Raw genomic sequence first — 22,613 nt, 5'->3', positions numbered from 1 at the left:
ACTCAGCTTCTACCTTGACTCTCACCTATCATTCACTAAACAGGTTAACTCCCTAGCATCCTCCACGTGCAAATTGATACACACTGGTAAACCTTTCCTCTCAAATAGTAGTTGCATTACTCTAGCCAGAGCCCTCATCCTCTCACGCCTGGACTACTGTAATGCCCTCTACTTAGGATCACCCAAAGCCAGCATCAAAAGAATCCAAATCCTACAAAACAATGCTCTCACAGCGGCCCTAGGCATGTTCCAAAAAGACCATTCGACAGAATAACTGACTCCCAACTCACGACAAAATCCTCCATCACCGACACACAAATCTCTCAATAATGCAGTACCCATTTATTTGGCTGAGAGATTTCACAAGCAAATGTCTACTAGACCAATAAGACTTAGACCGTCTTGTCAAACCCAGCTTCAATCGGTCCACAATTGGAGGCAACAGTTTCCCGGTGAAAGCGTCCAAATTATGGAACACTCTGCCTCCTAGTTTAAGAATGAACCAATCCTACCACAAATTCAGAGCCAACATTATTATATGGCTAAAATCCGACAACCAGCATTCCTAACCTAATTAGGAAGGCCTACTGATATGACGTCAGCCTGTAACTAGCCACTCCAATCTCTATTCGTGCATCAGTCTTCTGTATATCATGTTGGTAAATTTGCCTTCATTGTATTTAAGTCTTACCTGCATGTATCCTGTATAATTCCGTGTATATAATTCTGTGTAACTAAGCTTCACATATTCTTGTATCTGCTGCGCCCTGTTACCCCCGGATATGACACGCATTATAAATAATAAACAAAGCATGGTTTTAAGAACAGGAAGAGCTGTGACACTGAAGAAACAAAATGCGTCCCATGTTTCTGATCCTTTTGTTAGCAATTAACATTTCGTTGCATGCCTGGCCTTTTTATGATATTCTGCATCCCCATCCAAGTGAGCGTGGCTCCGAAGAATGCACAGCACTGCCTTCCACAAGCTACCATGGGCTGCAGGATACCATACAACACAGGAACATTCACGGTATCCGGAAGAAAATTGCCAGAGCCTTGCCGCTCAGGGTTCAGTAGAAACGTTGCAGCCGTTCCAATGAAAATGCCCACCCCATTCGCTGCAAGCAAAAGTCTCGCAGGATCTGACTCCGATGCCGACTCCGATGGCACTGGCAGCGAGAGCGTTCAAAATTCCCTCACTCGCTCACTGAACGTGCTCCGGAAGCGCTTCACTGCTCCAGAAAACACACGGAACACGGATGACATCAGAGTGACGTGAAGTAGAGGGGGCGGGCCGTTGCTATGGTCCTTTTCTCGGATGGGAACTAGTCGCTCTCTAACCTTTCCAAACCGGAACAGGATAAGACGATCCACGCGCGGCCACAGAGGCGGACCAGTGCCTTTTCTTCCACCAATCACTAAGAGGATCCCACTGCGCCTGACCAATCGCAGTTTACTGTGTCCCCTTTTCCTGAACTTAATGCGTGGAAGCCATTTTGAGTTGCTTTTGGGGAGAGAGTTAGGTTGTTGGGCTAGTGGGACTGCTCGCTGTCGCTGTTAATAACCGGTCCCGTTGAACCGAGCGCTCAGATAAAGGTATGAAACGGGGCTTGCTTGTCCAAGGGGGCTGTTTATTGGTATAATATCACTGCTAAGCAGTTCTCACCACTGGTTCAGCACAGTCCCTGCCGTCTTGTTTGGGAACAGCAATGTTTCGTTGCCGGAGGTGGGGCTTATGTTCTAAAATGTAGGGTGTTTGGGGAGGAGCCAATTGCCTGTTGAGTGATCAGAAGATCATTTTAGTGATGGCGTAGCGAAGAGGCATTTTGAACACTGTTGCATTGTGGTTCTTTGGATAGTCAACCACATATAGGACAAAGTGTGTGGTGGCCCCCATAATCAATTGTATCTACTTGAGCGAGCCAGTGCATACATAATTTGGATAAGGCTAGTCCTTTGTTTAACTTTGCATTCTGGGACTTGCAGTAATGGGTTTATACTGGGGAAAATCCAGAATTACAAGTGCCAGAATGCAGAGTTAAAACCGGGACTGGACTTCGTATTTCGAATGCATAGTGTTTGCAATAACTGCCTACATTAGAGAAACAAAAACCCGGTGAATCCCGTCACCCGAGCCACGACTCCACAAATACAACTACCAAGAAACCACCGAAGTTTTTCTCCCAACAGGAAGTTTAACAGAAACATGCCTTAATTGACTGGAAATCTTGCTCTTAATAACTAGACCAAATGATCGACACCTTTCTGGGATTTACTAAAAACGTGAGTAAAACCCTACACAATGTGTTATAAACGAAACTCGTAGCTGAAAGAGTTTGGGTTTATCATTTCTCGACTACGTTTTTAAAGTGTTTATGGGGGAGTGTTCGTGGCTGTAGCGCGGGTACGGTGGTCGATGTCTGAAGAGGTCGCGCATGGGTGGTAGGTACTACCGAAGCACCATGTTCAGGAAGAGGAACGCTATCTCCTCCTAGCTCTGCACACTGTAACCAGGTGAGTGTTGACGCAGCGGGGGGGGGGGGGGAGGAGGAGGAATACCGCCCCCAGGCAAATGTAATCAGATTGGTTATTTCTGGCCACAGCTTTAGGCTGCGTTGTATGTTCATGTTTGCGTAGAATATGCAATGGATACTTCCCACCATGTTTGATAACGGGTCCTGTCTCGTGAAGGGAAGAGAGAATATAATCAAAGACAAAAAGGAGACCGCCTACTCCTCCTTGTTCCACGCATTCAACAACCACGAGCAGAAATCTGTTACAAAACTGTCTTTTTTATAATTGATTTTTCTAAAGAAATTCCTTTCACAGTCAATAATGGGTGTCGTCCATGTACCAATTTTCATGGCCCCGGTACATATTTAAAAACGTGTTTTCACACTCGGGGTTCGTATCAAAAGTGACAAATGTATCCTGGTTTTATACCACATGAAATCTAGTTGGCTCACCAACTAGAGAAAACAAGACACATTACACCTTTCGTGTACTCCAACAAGATTGTTCAGATTGCAGTTTCTGGGAATTTCAACTCCCTTCGTATGTTGTTCCATTCTATATCTTCGTACAAAAAGGTGATCAATTATGAGAATGACCTAATCAAACAGGACAACTGACTCGTATATATTTTTGATCCAACTTAAGGTTGACACATTGGGTTTCAGCTCCTAACATGAGAAATGTCTGTCCAGGACATTCTCATCTGATCTCAAGGGATGGGGCCTTCATCGGGACATCACATTTCTTCAGCGAGTGTGGTTTATTGATGGTTTACAAGAAACCTCTTTTCACCGCCTCTTGATTATTCTTGTGTGTTCAGCGCAATCTATTTTGAGGTCTTCTCATTTTTTCGACGTAATCACTCCCCACTATCATCCGTTTTTTACTCCTTAAAAAACATGAAATGACCAGAGCAATATATTATTTTATTCATTCTGTTTGGTGCTGTCTATATATTGCAATATAAGGACGTTTAAAAATTACTTTCTTTTTTTATTTTCAATCTGAGCATATGTAAAACAGTAGACAATTTCCTTATTTGTGTTCTTTTTTCTCAACATTCTGACTTGATTTTGGGGATGTGTATGTATTGCATATGATTGTGTTAGAAAAAACACAAACGTGCCAACGTTTGCTTTATTCCCACATGTAGGCCATCACAAATGTGTTCATTGATATGCTGTGGTACTGTAGTGGTGATATCTGTGAAAAACTGCTGTGCGTGGAGCTTTGGCTTGTTGTTTATGAAGCTTTTGCAGTGCTTTCTGATTGTCGTTTAATAGCCCAGGTGTTAAGACCTTCAGTTAGTTCGCTCTTTCTCTGTACACACAAAAACAAAATATATACATTGAATGTATGTTGGAAAAAGAACCCAGCATTATGCAGTCTCCTTTTTAAATATAACTGAACGTTCTTTTAGAACTTAACCCCTAATGATCCTCGGTGTTGAAAAAGTGCAATTTCGTATCAATAGTCCTATTTCTGGGTAGCATATTTATTATGAATTGCTTTCAGAGACATTCTAAAATAATGTTTCCAAAAAAATTCTTACTGTATGGATGTTAACCACAAGGAGGGCTGATGTCCTCAATCGCGCTCCAGCGCACCCTTATGTATTCAATCACTGTACTGTTTCATGCATGAAGTGTTTGAGAGCATGCCGCCAATGATCTTTGTCTGAATGCCAGAAAGATGGAGATCCTCCTCATCGGCACACCTTCACCATCCTTTCCCCCTACTCTCTGACCAGCCTCCCTTGGCCCTCCTCCTACCCCCACCTGCGAGGCTAAGAACCTCGGGGTCATCTTTGACTCCGCCCACATCTCTGAGGTCTCTAAAAAGTCAAATTTCCAACTGCACCTCTTCAGAGGTACTCTGCCTTTCCTCTCCTTCCCCCAGAAGCTCATGGTATCTCAAGCTCTGGATCTCTCTAGCTTGGACTATTGTAACAGCCTCCTTCTAAATCTACCTGCCTCTACTCTCCGCCCTCTGCAACTAATCCAGAACAGGACTGCAAGACTTGTCCTTGGCCTCAAGCCCTGGGATCGTATCTCTCCAGCTCTGAAAATCTCTCCACTGGCTCCGAGTGGATGCAAGGATTAAATTCAAAGCCCCCTGCATTGTCCACAAGGCTTTCTGGGGCCTGGGTCCAAAATACCTTCAGCTATCCCTCCGCAAATAGCTCCCCTCTCGAGCTCTGCGCTCCTCTACCTACCACTCACTCAGGGTCAGTCGTTTTTCTAAGAAACGAGCTGGGGGTAGATCTGTCTTCGGCTGGGGCCTCCCTCTGGAACAGCCTCCCTGCCACTCTAAAACTTGAGAGAACCATCTCCGGTTCCGGAAGCACCTCAAGACCTTCCTCTTTTCTTCTGCCTTCGCTCCCCCTCTTCCCTGCTGATCTGTTCTCTCTTGGGCCCAGGTACTTTCTCATCCTGCTCCCCTCCCGCACTGCCGCCGGGCCACCCCTTGCACTGGGGTCTGTATCTGTACCCATACAGCCCCCCCTTTTTCTTCCTGCACTTATCAGACCTACCCTGTCTGCTGCCTTAAACCTAGCTCTTGCAAATTGCTGGCTGCATTACCACTGTTTGTTGCCTTTATTATTTATTTGTTATTTATCTGTTTCTCCTCTGCTTCGCACTTTCCACCTCTCCCCCCTTCCATGCACTTTTCCCCTCCCCCCTCTCCCATGCACTTGCGCGTTCTCAATGTCACTGGGCCTAGTAAGATCTCTGTTTTGTTCTCCCCTGTTCCCCTCCCTTGCCTTGTCGCGCTCTGAAACACTTGTGTACGAGCGCGATCGAAATAAAATATCGATCAATACAAGCATTCATGGGTTAGTTCAGTTTGACGGCACCCACACAGGAGCACTTTGGAATATAGCCATTACGCGGTTTGTTACATGACCGCCTTCCTTTCTCTATGGGCTTTTACATTACTGCTGTGGGCATGGGAAGTTCAAGTCCATTTATGTCCACCCAGAGATATTACACATTAAACTTATCACAGCCCCCATATATATCAATCCCCTAAACATTTTATGTTGCTATTTACAACTTCTTTTCACAAGGACCGCCCATGTTTCTCGTAACATGCGATTGTGCGCTTCAAACAACTATTCTTGCATGACAAAATATGTGCAGACAAATGGGGGTGGGGGCTCATAAAGCCTCAAAACAAAAACCTTATGTATCTATTTTGTTAAAACCCGATCATACAGGCATTCCATAAAACATTTACAGTTATTAGCATGTTCTAAAAGGTGGTTTAACTTCCATCACCTAATATAAGCTTACTCATTTTATGCTTTTTCTTGACACCCTCACAGTCCAAAGACCTGCAGTACTTTTGCTTCCAAGCCACAACATTGGGAGCCTGCTATAAGGACTAGGTATTACTCTAACTCGAGATCATGGGGCTCGTTTGTTCATGTTTAATTGTGGTAATTTTTATGTTTTTAGATCTCTGCATTTGACTGATCATTGTTTTACATTTGCTTAATGCATAAACGGGTTCTATACTATCGTGTTCAGACCTTATTTACAGAATCTAATCTGTAAACCCATTTTTGTTCAACTTTTCTTAGAACTACGTCGCGGTCACCTCCTTTGGGAGTCTGTTTTATAGTCTGAATAATGAACCAAATCCATATTGTTGGACCTATGTTGTTTTTCTATAAAATGTGCAGCCGTTGGTTTTTCAGGGACTTTGTTCTTCAGGCAAGACTGATGTTCACATATCCGCTGCTAATCACATGTTTAGTTTATTCAACGTAGATTAAGCCAGAAAGGCATTTCATCCCATACATTGCCCATTTTTGTTACACAATTATTGAAAGATTGGAATTTCCACTTTAAACCATATAGGTCAATCTCTTTTGTCAAATTGCAAACTGAACATCGACCACACCTAAAGTAGCCAATAACCAGGGGTAGCGCCCAAAGGGTAGGTTGACTCGATTCCTGTTATTTTGGTTGTTCATAAGTATGTACCAACATGTCTGATTATGTGGTTGCTTGAACGCAATCTGGATGAAAATCTGTTCTTAGCATATTCCATTTGTACAATATTCTTCTAAGAGCATGGCTAATGGGACTAAATGATGTGATGCAGGTTATTTTGTCCACTGGTGTTTTGTGTTGCTTAGTCAAGCTTTTTTTTTCTATCCGCGTTCTGTGCTCTTTTTCTGGCAATACAGATCACCTGATTCGGGTGTCCACGTTGCTTTAATCTTACTGTTAAGTTCTTTACTGTGACAGTCAAACTCATATATTGGTGCGTTTCTATGTATTCGTAAAAACCTTCCCATAGGGTAAGTTCTCGGTAAGACTCAAACGGTGAAAACTGCTGTTAGGACTGATTTTCTATATTCTGCATGGTGGATGGATGTATAGAAGGCCAACATTGACAACTCTGGGGAGCTGTAGCCAAACCAGTTCAAGGTAGCAAGGCGAGTGGTCTAGGCTAAGTCTCAAGAGGTGGTGAGCTTAAAAGGGGTCCACAATGAGAACACACAGCAAAGTGGTCAAAGACACTTAGACAAATGGGTATTCAAATACTACTTTACTTCTGGCCAAATAACACAGTAAAAAAATGACTACTAACGGGTAATATTACACAACACTAAAATTAGATGCATATATACAATTACTGATGACAAACTACATATCAAACGCCTTAAAAGAAAGGCACAGATTAGTATTAGCACTACAAGTCCACAGAGAATCAACCCTAACTTCAGAAGGCCAACCCGAAGTTGTCTGGGGCCTTGTGCCCAACATTCCAGCAAAATCAACAGTTTAGGAAGCTTGAAAAAAAATGAAGGTAGTATCTCTGGGGGTTCAGTGAATAGTTAAAAGTGTCAGGGGACTTTGATAAATTAGCTAACAAACGCGTTCCCAACTTTCTGAGTACTTCTGTCGACAAGCAATGGCAAAACCAACGTGTTAAAAAGTTTTCTAAAATGTATCAAACTTTCAAAGGGGAGTTTATGGGGCACGTAACTATATCTATAACTCACCCCCTGTACTCTGATTCTTCATGAGGCTTGACCAGTTGGTTGAAGGGCGTCTGTGGTCGCTTTTCCTGCTGTCAGCACCAGTCCTTGATCCCCAGGAGTTGCAAGTTTGAGCAGATCTCTGGTCGGTGCCATCTGCTGCGGGTTCAAGGACACAGTGGAAGAATGCAGACAAACTCGTTGCAGGGAACCCTCTCATGACAGGAATGGATGCAGGCAAGCAGTTTTGGACGACTGCCACCAAGGCATGGTGACGCAAAGGGATTCACTTGCCGCGGTCGGACTTACCCTCCTTTATCTGTCCCCTTGATGCTAGGACCATGACATGTTGCAGAGGTGCGTCTTGTTGCACAAGCTGAGGATACCCCCCCTCTCCCAAAGTACCAGGCCTTAACTCGAACGGCGATGTCTGCAGCACGGTGGGCCAAACTCAGATCTGGTCCGCCACAGGGCGGTCCTGGGGCACTACCCAAGGCTCTTCTTTGTAGGGCTCTGAGCTGACGTCGAATAGATGTTCCTTCCACTCCACAGGTCGCAGCTCCTTTGCAGGACTGCTGGAGATTCCACAGGACATGGCTGTTCCAGGGCAGCAGCAGAAGTTGGTCGCCAAGCCTCCTTCCGACAGGTCCACGGTCTCCTTGCTAGTCTTGTTACTGGGCAGGAGTCTCGGCTCCTTCGGTTTCCTACAGGATCTCTCCAAAGTGGGTACATGAGTCCTCTTCTTATCCCAAGTGCCAGGTAAGAGCTTAAGGCTTCACTGCACTGTAAAAAGAACTGACCAGATACAGAAATAAAAGCAAAAAGTTTGGGGTTCCATAGAAATGGAATTAAAGGTGCAATAAAGTTGGAATCTTTTCTAACATCTGCCATGTTCACGTTTACTGCAAGTGCAGCGATGGCAATGTAGCTGCAATGCTGATCATTTATATAGTGGTGTCCTAGGAGACACTGTGAAGAGCGTAAAAACGGTTTTCGGGCTAAACTCTGAGGTGAGGCAGGTATGATGTTTGCATGTATTCCACTAAATGCCTGTAAAATGTAAAGCAGTGGACCAATGTTTAGCTGAAGTACCAGTGTATTCCTGAAGCAGGGACATCCCAGAAGCAAGTGTGTTGGCGGCTCAGTGCAACAATTTCACTTCACAACTTAATCCTGGCTCAACAGGGCCTCTGGCCCAGCTCTATCTCGGGCTGTACTTCACAATTATTCCATATGTAGGAGAGGAGGGGCAGACCTAACCCACTCCTGCAACCTTTGCTGGCCTCCCCTACGGACATAGCGGACGACCCCTCCTTAATGGCCAGACTTTGATGTGTCAATGCTGGATGCTATAAAGAAAATAGTGCCACTGGCGCTACGCAAAGCCAAACAACCAGCCCTCCTCCACGCTTGGTTCACCCCCAAATTAAGTCTTAAGAACTAGCAAAAGAAAAGCAGAATCAGTCTGGTAAAAACTTCCCACCTCAACTAACAATGTTATTTGACACTGCCTCTAGGAATTACAAACAACAAGTACTTCTCACCAAAGGCAAATTCTACAACTACAGAATATCCAAAGCCAGCTCCAATACCAAGGAACTATTCCAAATCCTCAGTTGGAAACCCCATCCCACCACCCGAAAGCTGTAATAAAGACGCTAACTGATATGAAAATATCCGAAATGCCCTCCAAAACATCAGTCGCCTCCAAGCAGTAATTTAAGTAAAAAAGAACAGCCTAACCAAATCTCATAAACAACCATCTCCTTCCGCCACCAACCTTAAGGAGCTACTCCAATTCGAATTCACGGAAGTCAATCATCCTTAACCTAAAACCCTCCAGGTTCCAGGGCGACCCTTGCCCACATACATTCGTCAGAAACTGTGCTGCCTCACTTGCCCCTTTCATCACCAACCTGATTGCATCCTTCAAAAACAACTGCTTCCCAACAGACCTTAAAAAAGCATGGGTACTACCCCTACAAACAAAAAAAAACACCCTTGACCCCCCTCCCCCCAACACCCCTACAAACTACCGCCCCATAACAATGGTACCTTTTTGTCTTGCTAATAATTTAGCCGGAGCATCCAACGTTGCAAGAGTGCAGTAGCTCTTGTGGTCATTGGTGTTGCTTTGCTTGTTTACTGGGACCAATAAACTTTTTTTTGCCAAGATTCAGGGATCATGTTTGTCTGAGCAATAAACTTGAAGATTGGCATCTATATCATTCACCATAGATCAGGGTTTAACTTCATTTAGGCGTTAAAAATCCTGTCTGGGCTGGGTGCTAGATAGCCCTTGCTACCCCGTATCAACACAACTGTATCCTCTTTAGTCTCCTTACCAGTGAAGGGTCATTTACACAATGTTGCTTCCGCATTAAAGGTGGATCCCAGGGTGTCTTTTTTTAAATTTTTTATATATATATATATATATATATCGCTCTCAAGCCTCACGGGATGCACCTTCCACTGCTCTCGTAATTGGCCGATCCATTCACTGCTTGCCAAAAGGCACGCATGTCATTAGACATGAAAATGCACGTGAACCACTGCCATATTCCTATGTGTTGCGTTCTTTGGTGTTGGCGTAACCACATTCTGTAACTGGCTTTAAGACGTTTGTTGCCTATAACGAACTCTAATGAAGTCTGATGTTTTACAGACGCAATGCTAAATTCTTTTCTCAGTTGCTCCCCCCCCCCCCCCCCCCCATATATATATCTATCTTTGGCGAGAACGTAAATTCGATTATTTGGTGCAAAAATTCTTCGATTGAGCCAATCAAGTTTGGCTGGATCTAGAGGTAACTGGGGCTGCACTTCCATTACATCACAGCCGTAAGTTTTTGCTTTGGAGGGGGAGCACGGCCTCCATCTTGTACGGTTACCCGTTTGATTAATCCCTACCAGTCTGATCCCTTGTTAGCATTGAGGTCTTTGCAGGATATGATCGGATAAGGATCCCTTTCCTCCCTATCTCAACCACACATTCCAGGAACAAGTGGTAGAAATGTCTGCATAAAGCAATAATCCAATGTGGAGCAACTCGTACCATTCACCCTGGTGTAAGCACCCGGTATGTCCCCCTTCTTTCTGTCATTAACCATGGAGAATTATTGTGCATATAAGTAATTCAACCATTGCCACCCTTTGACATTATCTTCTGTCTGCATTAATACAGGCGAAGAAATATTCAGCTAATTTCTGATTCATTGGGACTGCACATCTGGAATTATTGTAGTAGTCACCCAATATAAATCTAAGTATGTCCCTTGGCTGTGGCTCCATGATTCAGTATTACATTAATAGTCTTCATAAGGTAAAGTGTGCGGCCTGAGTTCGGGGTGGTCATATAAATTAGTGAACTCCCCCAAGGAATTACTGATCTGACCAGCCAGAAGGTGTTTTCTATCAACCTTGATATGTTGTACTTCTAGTGAATTCTTTCGACTAATGAGAAGTCCCCTCTCAGGTTATCCGCTACTACCCTATGTGGTTAAAGAGTAGATGGTGTTGCTACCCTCAAGAAAATGGGCTCTGTTTCCCAGTTATCCTGTAGCACTATAACCATGTACTCGTCCATGGAAGCCCACATTCCTTCCTCTTTCCCCATAATGTGTGTGCCATCTAGTATGCCAGGATAGGATATGTGATTGCAGGTAATGGCTGGTGAAGGATTTTGTGTACCCCAGCAAACCGAGACCAATGCATTGGTTTGAGCATAACCTAACAAAAGCAAAACCAACAGAACCAGTAAAGGGCCATAGGTACTCTTCCCGCTCTTAAGGTAAAGAAATGCACTGTATCTGGCTTAGGGGGGGGTGGGGGCGGCTAACATAGGAGGCCTAGACCAGGGATCAACATTGCAAGCTACTAGCCATACATTCACTTGCCATGTCAATGCTATACATGCATACAGCACAGCATTTCTTAGTTGCCACAAGTCCATTATCAGTAGCCAATGTCTGGTAAAAATATTGTACCCTACTCTCAAGCCAACTGTAAAAATGCATTTTCACAGTCCTTATCAGGACTCGGAGGCAACATGTGCATATTTACTGCAATTCTAACAACCTCTAGTACATAGTCAAATGTATTCCTACATTTAGACTATACACTAAATACAGAACTGAAATGGAATAAAGGGGATCACTTTCCAAACCAGGCTGAAAGGGCCATTAAAGTCACTATAGGCTTAAATTTATAGCACCAGACCAGAATAGTCTCGTTACACCCCTAGAAAAGGATTGCTCCAACGGAACAAATAAAAACAGTATTGCAAAAAAAGAAATATGCTGTAGGGGTGCTGTGTAGTGCTTTAAATCATAGGTACATTTTAAAATTCTAGTCTTTCGTAGAAAACCTCAGGAGACCAAGAGGGTCCCAGGCAAACATTTCAATTTTCATTTAAGTGCCCCCTTAAGTCACTTTAGTGAAGTTTTTAGTGTTGGTAAAAGATCCCATAGGAATCAACGGGACAAATCCAATAGACATAGTTGCGTTCTATAATGTGAAGTCAGGTAAGTACTTGCACCAGAAGGTTGCTGAAAAGGCTCATGGGAACACCCCCTATTGAAGAGGTCGGAGACAGAGGCGAGCAGAGGGAGGGAGGGAAGTTAGGAAGGAAGCAAAGCAGGATTAGGGGTAATGGATGGGGTGGGGGGGGGTCTACAACACCCCATCACTCCAGGACCTATTTGACCTCTGGTAGGAAATGTGATGAATAACCCTGAAGCCCAGGACCTGGGTCAAGTACATAAGAGAAGGAAGATTTGACTCCCAAATGGCTATTAAGTAAATATTTTTTTACAGGTTGAGTTACAGGATCCGTTACTCAGAGATTTGCACCCAAGACGTGCAATGACCCAAATCTTCCTTTCCAGAAGGAGGATCAATCAGCAACAAGATAGTTGCCTAGAAGACCGAGGAACCCGACCAAGCAGATTTTGATGGCCTGAAGTTCAAAAGGGCAGCCATGCAACAGAAAATGACCCCCATGATTGGGGAGGTAATGGGTGGTTTAGAAGGGGCAAGGTTCAGGTGACAGAAAAATGGCCCAGCCAAAGAATGGAGGTGGGAAAGTGGTGTCCTACCATCCTTCTAGATGACTGATGCCTTCCTACCTTGAAACGCTATGTCCACAAAGGTAAAATGTGAAGACAGTGGTGAAACGGCCCAGAAACAGTCCAAGCATCAGACCTCCAGCCACTCCTATTACGGATGAACAGGGTGAGGAGCAGCTCCGATGTCCAGCAGCCAAAAGAGGAAACCAGAAGTAAGGATAAACGCTACAATGCCCAGCTAGTATGTGCAAACTTGATCCTAAAAATTCTGCATCCCCTCTTGGTGGCAAATACTAAAGAATTGGTGCATATGAGGAATGCATAGGGTTGTGGAGTCGGGTTGAGTTAGCAGGGCAGGCCGTGTATGAGAAGTTTCCAGTGTTTGATGTGTGCAGTTGTGTGTAGGGCGTGCCGGCTGCCATCCACTGTAGGTTTGTGTATGAGGGGTTTCCGCGATTGTGAGAAAAGCGGGCCACCACGACCACAGCAGTCATCCACTAGGTGGTGCTTTGGATGCACAATGAGCCTGGTGCATGTGAAAAGTCTATGGTGATGGCAATGGGAAAGGGGAAGAGGATTTCAGGTTCTAGTAGGGAATAGCTTTTAGGGCCTTACTGAAGGCAAGGCGGTTATAAATACAGCTGATGTGGAGAGGGTGCGGGTTCCAGATATCGGGGGACTCGATGGAGAAAGGATCCTCCAAATCTGGTGGAGTTGGGGGTTGGGGGGGCTGTGGAGAATAACGAGGAGAATGGCAGGTTTCTGGTGGGCAGCTAGCGTAAGAGTTTATGCGGAGGAATTCGGGTCCGGAGTTATGGAGGGTACAGTGAGTGATGCACATGGCGTCAAAGGTAGTTTGGCGACCGATAGGCAGCTAGTGTAGCACTCCGGGGCTGATATGTTTTTAGTGAGAGACCATTGAGGAGACGGACGGCAGCGTTTTCCTCCGCCTAGATACTGTTTGAATAGTTTAAGCGTGAAATGATGACATGGATGTCCAAGACTCTGTCGGGTATGTGATGTACAGGAAGATTTGCCTGTGGATGCTTATGTGGCAGAAGCAGGTTCTGAACACAGAGTTGATCTGTTGGGAGAGGGCTAGCTTTGAATCCAGCATACATCCTGGGCTTTTTACCGAGGTGGATGTTGCGGGGTGGTTCTAGGGAGTGTGGTCAGGGGGTTGGTTGAGGAAGGACCGCTGACTTGCTGCATACTAGTATTTCTGGGGTGTTGGGAAGGATTTCTCTTTACTGCACCTTTCCTTCAATTTTTATGGACCCCCTAAACATTTTGCTTCTATTTTTGATCCTGACCTGTAGATCCTGAGCTTCACTACACTGTTTTTTGCTAACCTGTTATGGGGAAGCTGACATGTCCTTCAGGCTGTACTGGGAAACAATTTTCCTTAGTCTTGCGACTTGGTTACTACTTTTTAGTAACTTGTGATCACTTGTACAATGATAGTTACCACAATGCATCTTATAATGGGGTACACTTTTGTTTTTGTCCTAGACTAACACTAAAAAGGATTTTTGGTTACTCTGGGTGTGCTAAATGGACAAGCTGGTGGCAGCAGTGACTTTTTACCTTATTTTGATGCTTTTCATTTTAGGCTTACTGCGTTTGGCTACTAACTGTGGCTAGTGTCCAAACCTGTCTGTACCGCATGGTTTTTCGCTTGTCCTTTGGGCATTTTGTTCTTTTCACTTCTTCCCTGTTTGGAGTGGAGGGAACATCCATTCCTGGTGTCTGCTTGGTACCCTGCAAAGAAGAGCCGTTGGAAGTGTCCTGGGACCGTCCTGTGGCTGACCAGCTCGGAGTTTGTGCTACTGTGTTGCCGATATCGCCGTTCAGAGTTGCAACTTTGAAGTGGGGGTGGGGTGGGGTGGGGTGGGGGGGGGGGGTCTACAGCCTGTCCTACAATACTTAAATCGGCGGAATTTCAGAGTCCTAGCTTCAAGGTGGCCTGAGATAGGAGGAAAAGTTTGAACGCGCAGTGCCCTGCTGCGGTGACCACTGTCAACTTACTTTCCTCAAATCCAGTACTGAGAGGGGTAATGTATCGTGTTTTTCTGCATTCTTCATCCAAGAGTCATTGGACCAGCGAAGGGCACTGACCAGAGATCAGCTTGAACATACAACCCCTGAGAATCAACGACTGAGGCTGACGGCGACAAAGCAATCTCAGACCTTCCATTGACCTGCCAAGCCCTGGGAAGATACGGGGGGAGGGGTAAGTTACTATGGTTCTTACATGCACCTAAAACTCCCTTTGAAAGTTTTGCTAACTTTTACAAAACGTTTACTATACTTTGGTTTTACTATAGCTTGCTGGTGCAAGCATTCCAAAAGTTGGGTGTTAGTTGGAATACTCTGTCCCCTAACCCTTGGAACTGTTCACTGGACCCCAGAAACCCTACCGTCATTTTTTCCTGTATCACAAACTGTGTCAGAACTTTCCTGAACTGTTGGGCATAAGGCCCCAGACAATTTAGGGAAGGACCTTTTGGAGTTAGGGTTAACTCTCTGTGGACTTGTACTACATAACCTAATCTGCACTTTCTTTTAAAGGGGTTTGATTTGTGTTATGTCCTACTTCGGTGAATGTATACATGTAACACATTATTAGTGTTGTGTGATATTTCTACCTGTTAGTAATTTTTCAGTGTTTGGTCATAAATATACATACTCTGTGTAATTTGATTCACATTTTGTGTACTCATTATGGACCCTTTACAAGCTCACCACCTCTTGAGACTTAACCTAGACCCTTGTCACTGCTACCTTGAACTGGTTTGGCTACAGCTCCCAGAGTTGTCCCAGTCACAATATGTTGGCCTTCTATACATCTGTCCACCAGGTCAGAGTATAGAAAATCAGTCCTAACTGGGCAAGGGGGGTTTGGTGGTGGTGGTGGTGGTGGATTGGATATAGGTTCCAAAAGGCAGGAGCGGAGCCTGCCAATTTTGGGATCTTCAGGATGATCTGGGTGTCGCCTGTGTAGTTGGAACGGATGAGGTTATAGATTGAGTGCAGGGAGAGGGCTAAGGTAGATACAGAAGAGTAGGGGGAACAGGGAGGCTCCCTGAGGAACCCCTTTTGGAACTGGGTGGGAGGAGAGTGATGGGAGGAGCATGATTTGTGTGCGATTCGAGACGTGGGGGATATGTTGGGGGGGCGAGTCCTTAATTCCTAGGGAGAGTAGCCCATCTTAGTATGGTATCGAAGGCAGCAGATGGCAGAGTAGTCTGAAGCCAGTTTGGACTGGGACAAGAGGTTTGTTGGATTTTAAGTGGCAGAGTTGTTTATATGCTGTGCAGTCCAGGAGTTTGGCAATGAAGCAGGTGTCAGAAATAGGCTAGTAGTTCTCGGGATTGAGTCAGTCTAGTTACTTTTTTTTTTTTTTATAGGAGAGGTTTGATTTAGGAGGTTTTTGAAGGCTTTCGGGAAAATCCCTGAGGAGAGGGACTGGTTAAGCATTGACACTGCAATGCTGCCTCCACAGGTTGGAGTTGGGATGTTCTTGTGGGGGGGGGGTGATGGCGTGTGAACCCAGGCGTTCAAGATGGCTGACTTTGCGTGAGGAGTGTGAGGAAGTCGAGGTCAGAGATGGGCGAAAACGAGGGTAAGACTGATCTATGGAGGGAGGTGGGTCCGGCGTTGAGTGCAGAGTGGGATCAGTACTATTTTAGAACAGATGGCAGTGTCAATAGCAATATTAATGTCCAAATAAGTCTGGGTATACCTTGAAAATGTATTAGCGCCCCCATTGCTATCATTCTGATTCATTGGGTTACGCAATGGTATCCTTTGTAAAGCCAAAACGAAATTACAGCTGCCTCCAGCCTATTTTTCAACAAATTGTAGGGTGCTTTAATCACATTAGGCCCAATAAAGTCTGCTTCTAAAATCAGTTTAAGGGGTCGTATAACATATGACTGCATAACTCCCCTATAAATGGAAATCTGCCCTAAGAATACTAACAGTGCTACTCATTTTTTTAAAAACATGTATTAAACACTTCTTAAAGGATTCTTCTAGTTCCTAAGCACTATGCCCCATTGTTACCATCTCATGGCACTCAAGTTTGTCGATCTTCAGAGTATGAATTGAGTCTGCCCGACCCAGCATATCAAGCCCTTGTCGCATGGCATCCAACTGTTCGCAAGTTAAGCACGTTGCACTTGAACTCACTGCATGAGATACCTTTTCTTTGATTTAAATTTGCAACTTCGACAGGTTCCACGAGGTCGTCTTTTTGGTTAGAAAACGCGACTCTGTACTAGTAACGTGGAGTTTCATTTTACATAGTGTGACCCAGTGAATTACTTCGCCATGGAAATCAAATTTGTGCTCCTAGAATTTTTCTAGTGCGCTGTTTGCATGCTCAAAGCTTTATTTAAATCAAACGTCACCGCAGCCTCATTCTGTGGCATGCTTAGTCTTTCTCCTTCCAGTCCTTACTCTTCTTCCTCCCTCTGCTTCCTACTTCTCCCACCTTAAGTCCTACACATTTCACCTATTGTTACATTGTTTAGTTTTCCTCTTCGTCAGAGCCAAGTGTGTTTCTTGGTGTAATTTACCAATCACTGGCAGATGAGAAGAATGTTTAACTTGCTCCGTGCAAACTAATATTTAAAGAATTCTTCTCTGTCCCTTCCTTTTCGAATTCTGTTTTAGAAAAAGATCCCAGAATCAAGGATTTAAGCAGCAACTTAACTGTTTGTGAAAGCTCTATCGTCCACACCTTTTAGATGAAGCGTGTGGCGCAAGTCTAAATCTGTACTTGCTGTATGCATGTAGACCACATACTAAAGGTCTACTCAGAATTAAGCATGACATGTTGCGGAGTTTTAAATATTTAGGTATGTTTTGTTCTGATATTTATTTTTATTTTTTTAAACGCAATCCATTCCACCTAGTTGTGTTAAATATTTGGCAAGGGACCATCAGAACTGTAAACTAACACCAATCTACTCCTTGAGCCAGTTCCGTTTTTTCTTGTCAACAGGTCTTTGTGTTCTGGGACTTGAGGTTCAGTTGTTCTTAGTATGTGCCTAAAATGTGCATCGGCTGTAGGTCTGCGTGCACTAAAACTCCTACCTTTTTTATTGCGTTGTTTGCATGCATGATGTGTTTGATGGGCTTGAATAATGGGGATACTTGCAATTTGGATTCATATGGGGGGGGGAGCTTGATTTTAGGCTGCATCAGGGTTCCTTGTTAAACACGCATTGGAAAAGCCAACAGTTTTGCTTCTTGGACACCTCTGGGGTGGACATTGCCATCATAGGCACACGTACTCCTAACGATTTGCAAGCTATTGCCATTTGTAGTTTCAGCGATAAGCCGAAAATATTACATTGGAGGTACAGATGGGGAGGAATTGAGGTTATGTGCCGATCCATTGACTGCCCTTGGCCATGCTAATCCCTATGGCCATGCCCACCCAGTTGCTGTCCTTCCCTGCCCAAAACACTTCCTGGGAACTCTGAGCTTCCTTTAATCATGCCTTACCATCAAACTTTGCACTCAAAAGTGCCTGACAGTGTTTTTTCAAAGCAGTCTTCTGAGAGTTAATGACTTAATTGGAGTTGTAAACCCATTACTGGTGTAATAAAAATGTCTTAACAGATCTGCCTTAAGCCACTCGATTTATAAGCACTCTGTGCGCCCTTCACTGAAATCCTGTTAAAAACAAGCATTGGCAAAGCCAACCGTTTTGGTGTGTGTATTAGGCATTTGCCAGGCACAGCTATTAGATGCCGTGGTACTCGCACCATTTTGCATCTGCTCCCATCAATGGCCAGTTGATACCACGACTGTGCCTGGCAAGTGCCTTTCCCAAGCCTACTCAAAAGCTCAAACTGTTGGCATTGCCTATGCTTGTTTTTGCTAGCTGGTACCATTATAACAGTCTGACAAATGCCAACTATGCCACTACACATGTGAAATGTTAAAGGTATTTGTACCGCGCACCGTCACCAACGGAATTGGTTCCCAGGCGTTTTGGCGGATCTGTAAACGATAAGGTGGGATGGGTTAGTAAGGTGAAGATGGAGTTAGGATAGTGAGAGGAGTGGTGTTCTGTTGGCAGCTTCAGCTCGGTATACACAGATACTGAGCTTTGGTGCAGGTATTGGATCGGTGTCAGTCCGCGTGTGCTGTTGCTCCGGCTTATGTGTTGTTGCATTGTTGTGAAGTGCGTGCGGCTTGTGGTGCGAGAGATGGTTGTGTGAGTTTTTGAGTTTTTAAGTATGCAGAGTTTGAGGTTATATTGGTTAGTGGGTTACCTGACCTTTAGCATGCTAATATTCAGTTTTCTCGAAGTGTGGCACTTGTTGGCCTTTCACAGTCCTATCTAGAAGCTGCGCAGGCCAATGTTCACAGTTCCATCTAGGTGTGGGCATGCTGTTGTCTTTACCACCATCTCTTTAATATCCATTAGATACGAACAGAACCTCACTTCAAGGGATTTGCTTCCACATTAAATACATGTTTTTAGAAAGGCGTACGTTTTCCGATTGGCACTACTTCCTCTGCATGGTCTTATTTTAAATTTCCAACTTCTGCCCTGGGATTTGGGCAGCCTTTGTTTTCTTGCACAGTGCAGCGAGTCATGCAAGACTTAGGCTGTTTCTTGTTGCTAAATGGAAACATTTACTTCCTGGGTCATTGTAGTGCTGCTCCACCTGCCCATCTAACCTTGTTTTTTTTTTTCTTCTTTCCTATGTGTAACGGAACCCCAGAGCATTTGATTATTCTCCAGCATGGGGTCTGGCATGGATTCACATGCTCATGAATATTCCCTGTCATCAAGCTTAGCCATCCTCGGTAAAGAGAAAATCTGTTTTTCACTTCTGAACTGTCTGTCTTCTAACAACCAGTTACTAGTCTCTGGGTCATACTGCCCTCAGCCAATGACTGCCCTCTACCTAAGCCCCTCCTATGGCAGCAATATTCAGATTTTTACTGCACGTTCAACTGTTGGGAGTCCTCGTGCTATAGCTCTCGAGCTTTTACTGCGTTTAGTGATTTTTTTTTTTTTGTTTTCAAATTTGTTCAAATTGTTTTTTTTTTTTCTGAAAGTTTTACTCTATTCGTTCGGTCAATTTGAACCTCGGGCTCCACTGATTAACCTTCCGATTGATGGGGACCTGTGTAGGATTCTTCAGCACCCCTCGAGGGCGGATTTCTGTCGAGTTTCTTCTTGATGGATTCCAGAAGCTTCTTCGAGGCCTCCGTGGATATGGCAGAGGAGAAGGCCCAAGGTGTGCCCCCGGCTGCAACCTACGGAACGTCTTTTTTCGGAAGATGGACATTCCCTGTGCCTCTACTGCCTGCATTCGGACCAGACGCATGTGGAGGACGACCGCGTGGCTTGTCGGGAGATGGTGCCGTGCACGCGGGTCGACCGATGCAAGTGCCTCAACGAGTGGCTGCAGGCCATGGCCCCTGATCTGGATGAGTCCCGGGACCATGCTTCCCCTGCCGAGAAGAAAGCTGAGCGGTCTTCTAAGACCTTTTGAGGGCACCCCTCCCGCTGGGGCCCAACATTAGGCCAAGCACTGTGAGTATACTGCCTCCGGGAGCGTCGTTGCGACGTGCTCCTCAGCGGCCAAGGCAAGTTCAGCTTCTCCAGCACCTTTGTCCACGAGCCAACCCTCAGGTTCTTCAAAGTAGAAGTTGGACCATCCGGGGAAGCTTTTGGAGAAGACGCAAGCCAGACCGACAAAGAAGGCCAAGGGGAGCAGGGTCACGACCCTCCCCCCCCCTAAGGTGAAGGCAGTGGACTCGGTCAAGACCGCAAAGGCCCAGGTGCATCAGGCAAAGACCACTTCCAACAAAGTAGTAGTGGCGTCCTCCGCGAAGGCCTCAGACGGATTTGCTGGGCGTGGCCCCTAAGGTGAGAGTATCCCTGCCTGCCAGGAGGGAGTCCTCTTTCCAGCCCATCAAAAAGACTGTGGAGACGGTGATGCCCATCTCCTGTGGTCGCAGAGAAGGGGATGGGGGGCACAGTAGACCTTCAGAGCACAGATATTTCCTCAGAGGAAGAGCTCACCAGCCTCCCGGTCCTCAGGATGGGAGATGCATCAAGAGCAGGCCCTATAGGGGGGGATACCGACGAGGGCGGCGACTAAGGTGATGACGAGGAGACCGACTAGGAGCACAGGGTGGGGACGACGGAGCGGATCTGCCTAAGCTGCAAACGCACCGGTCCCTGTCGCCTCCACCCCAGCATCCTCTGGGGGATTGTTGGGGAGAATTCTCAAATTTGGCAATTCCTTCCACCTTAGAGACCCCCAGCAACTTTACTGGATTTTGACGACTTGATTTCTTTACCTGGAGAGTGTAAGCCTTTTTCACCACTTTCTCATGTGTTTTGATGTGTTTTACTCTTGTGTTCTTTGATTATGGAGTTTTACACAAATCCATAGGCGGCATCTTTTAATTTGTGTCACACAGCACCCTCACTGCAGTGGCACAGGGAAGCCTTTCAGGCTTTCCCAAGGTTTAAATACCTTCTCTGGGATAAACTACTGGTCGTCTTTCCCAGAGAAAGTAAAGCGACATTGACTTTACTAGACTTTTCAAATTCTTAGACCCAGATCACCCTAGAATGACGGAGGGGTTACTTAGTATCCCCTATGTCTAGATACTCATGTAGCAGTCAAATGCTACCCTTTCCTCTCGAAATGGCTGGTGGCAGTTGTTTTACAACAAACTACCATGATTTTTCGCGACCGCGGACACAGGTAACGTTAACTCGCAGGAGCCATGTTTTTCAAGATGGCGTCTGAGCCCCCTTTGTTTAAACAGTTCTCGGTCTTCTTTTTTCGCCATTTCTTTTTGGAAAGGTCCTTCTGGAGGTGTCTTTGCATGCCAAACTAGGTTTGGTCCTCCCTTTGTTGCATCGCCTTTGGCGGGCTTCAGGACTGAAGACCGCCTTTGGCGCTAGAGAGTCTGGGCAGGAAGCGATGGAGGTGTCCAAAACTCCCTGTGCTTAGTCTCCTAGAAGATCCAAATGCACTCTGGCGTGATTGGCTGGCTGACTGTCCGGCAAGGACAGCCACCCTGCTGAGTGAGTGGCAGCTAGGCTTGAATGAATGGGAGGAAACTGGATAAAAGGCAAGTCTCTTGGCTTGGAAGGCAGAGTCGGCAACTGGAACAAAAGAACCGAAGACTAGCTTGAAGAGGACGGTTGCTGCAACTCCTGGACCATTGGTTTGCCCGGTGAAGCCCTGCTGCAGGTCCTAATCGCCAAGTTCACCTCGACAGAGCAGCCCCGACAAGGACGACTTCTCCCTTTCTTTGAGTTGGTGTGACCAATCAACTAGACACTAAGCCACCTGGATACACTTCTCAGAGCTGGTTCCATTTTCCTCGGAGTGCTGGAAGACACTGAATAACCAGGGAAAGGGACACCAGTTTGTGTGCTTGACTACAGTTTACAGAATTGAAGATTTGTCAGTTGGCGGCTTTTTGACCAGTCCCAGTGCAGGAATCCTCCGACGTCCTCCCTCTTGTACCCACGACTGAGGCCCAGGAACAGTGAGACCTGCAGGACCTGCGCGGATTCAGCTGCATCTTTCTTCATCTGTAAAGGTACTGTGAAAAGAGACTGAGAGTACTTGCCTCTCGTGGTGAAAGTGCTTGAAACTTTCCCAACTTGCAGGCCTAATCAGCTTGTGACCCAACATATGATTCTTTGTTTTTACAAACTACTTCTGAGACCTTTGGCAAAGACTTTTCCGTTTAACTACTAAAACTGCTTTATCCTATACAAGACTTTAGCCCATTGACTTTAGCCTAACCTATTGAATTGTGGTGGCTCTTCTGGTGAATTCTAAATATTTGCACTGTCTAAGAATAACTTGTAACCTTTCATGTTCTAAATAACCTATGCCTTTTTGCTCCCACTTCAAAGTATTCTGAATGCCATTTTGTTCCTCCTTCAAAGTAGTCTGAATGCCTCAGAAACTTAGTGTTGAGTACTGAAGTAGATTTATGTATGATTTTAACTGCCTCCTTCTAGTG

The 22,613-nt window shown here is 45.3% G+C and overlaps 1 protein-coding gene across 4 annotated transcripts in view; it reads left to right on the top strand.

Annotated features, from left to right (window-relative positions):
- Window positions 1-1,475: 1,475 nt before the first annotated feature.
- The window catches only part of RBM10 (RNA binding motif protein 10), a 464,414-nt gene continuing 443,276 nt past the window's right edge, over window positions 1,476-22,613 (top strand). The window contains exon 1 of one of the 4 annotated variants that reach the window (XM_069647579.1): window positions 1,476-1,596. The gene's annotated coding sequence lies outside the window, so the exon portion shown is untranslated. Of the gene's footprint in view, window positions 1,597-14,670; window positions 14,809-22,613 lie in introns of those variants that run through there. The other 3 variants (XM_069647578.1, XM_069647580.1, XM_069647581.1) reach the window with 3 other exon arrangements.

This window comes from Ambystoma mexicanum, chromosome 2q (assembly GCF_040938575.1).
Source record: "Ambystoma mexicanum isolate Mex_15411 chromosome 2q, UKY_AmexF1_1, whole genome shotgun sequence".
NCBI lineage: Eukaryota > Metazoa > Chordata > Amphibia > Caudata > Ambystomatidae > Ambystoma > Ambystoma mexicanum.
The sequence above is the reverse complement of the archived record's forward strand: the minus strand, read 5'-3'. Positions and strand labels throughout refer to the sequence as shown.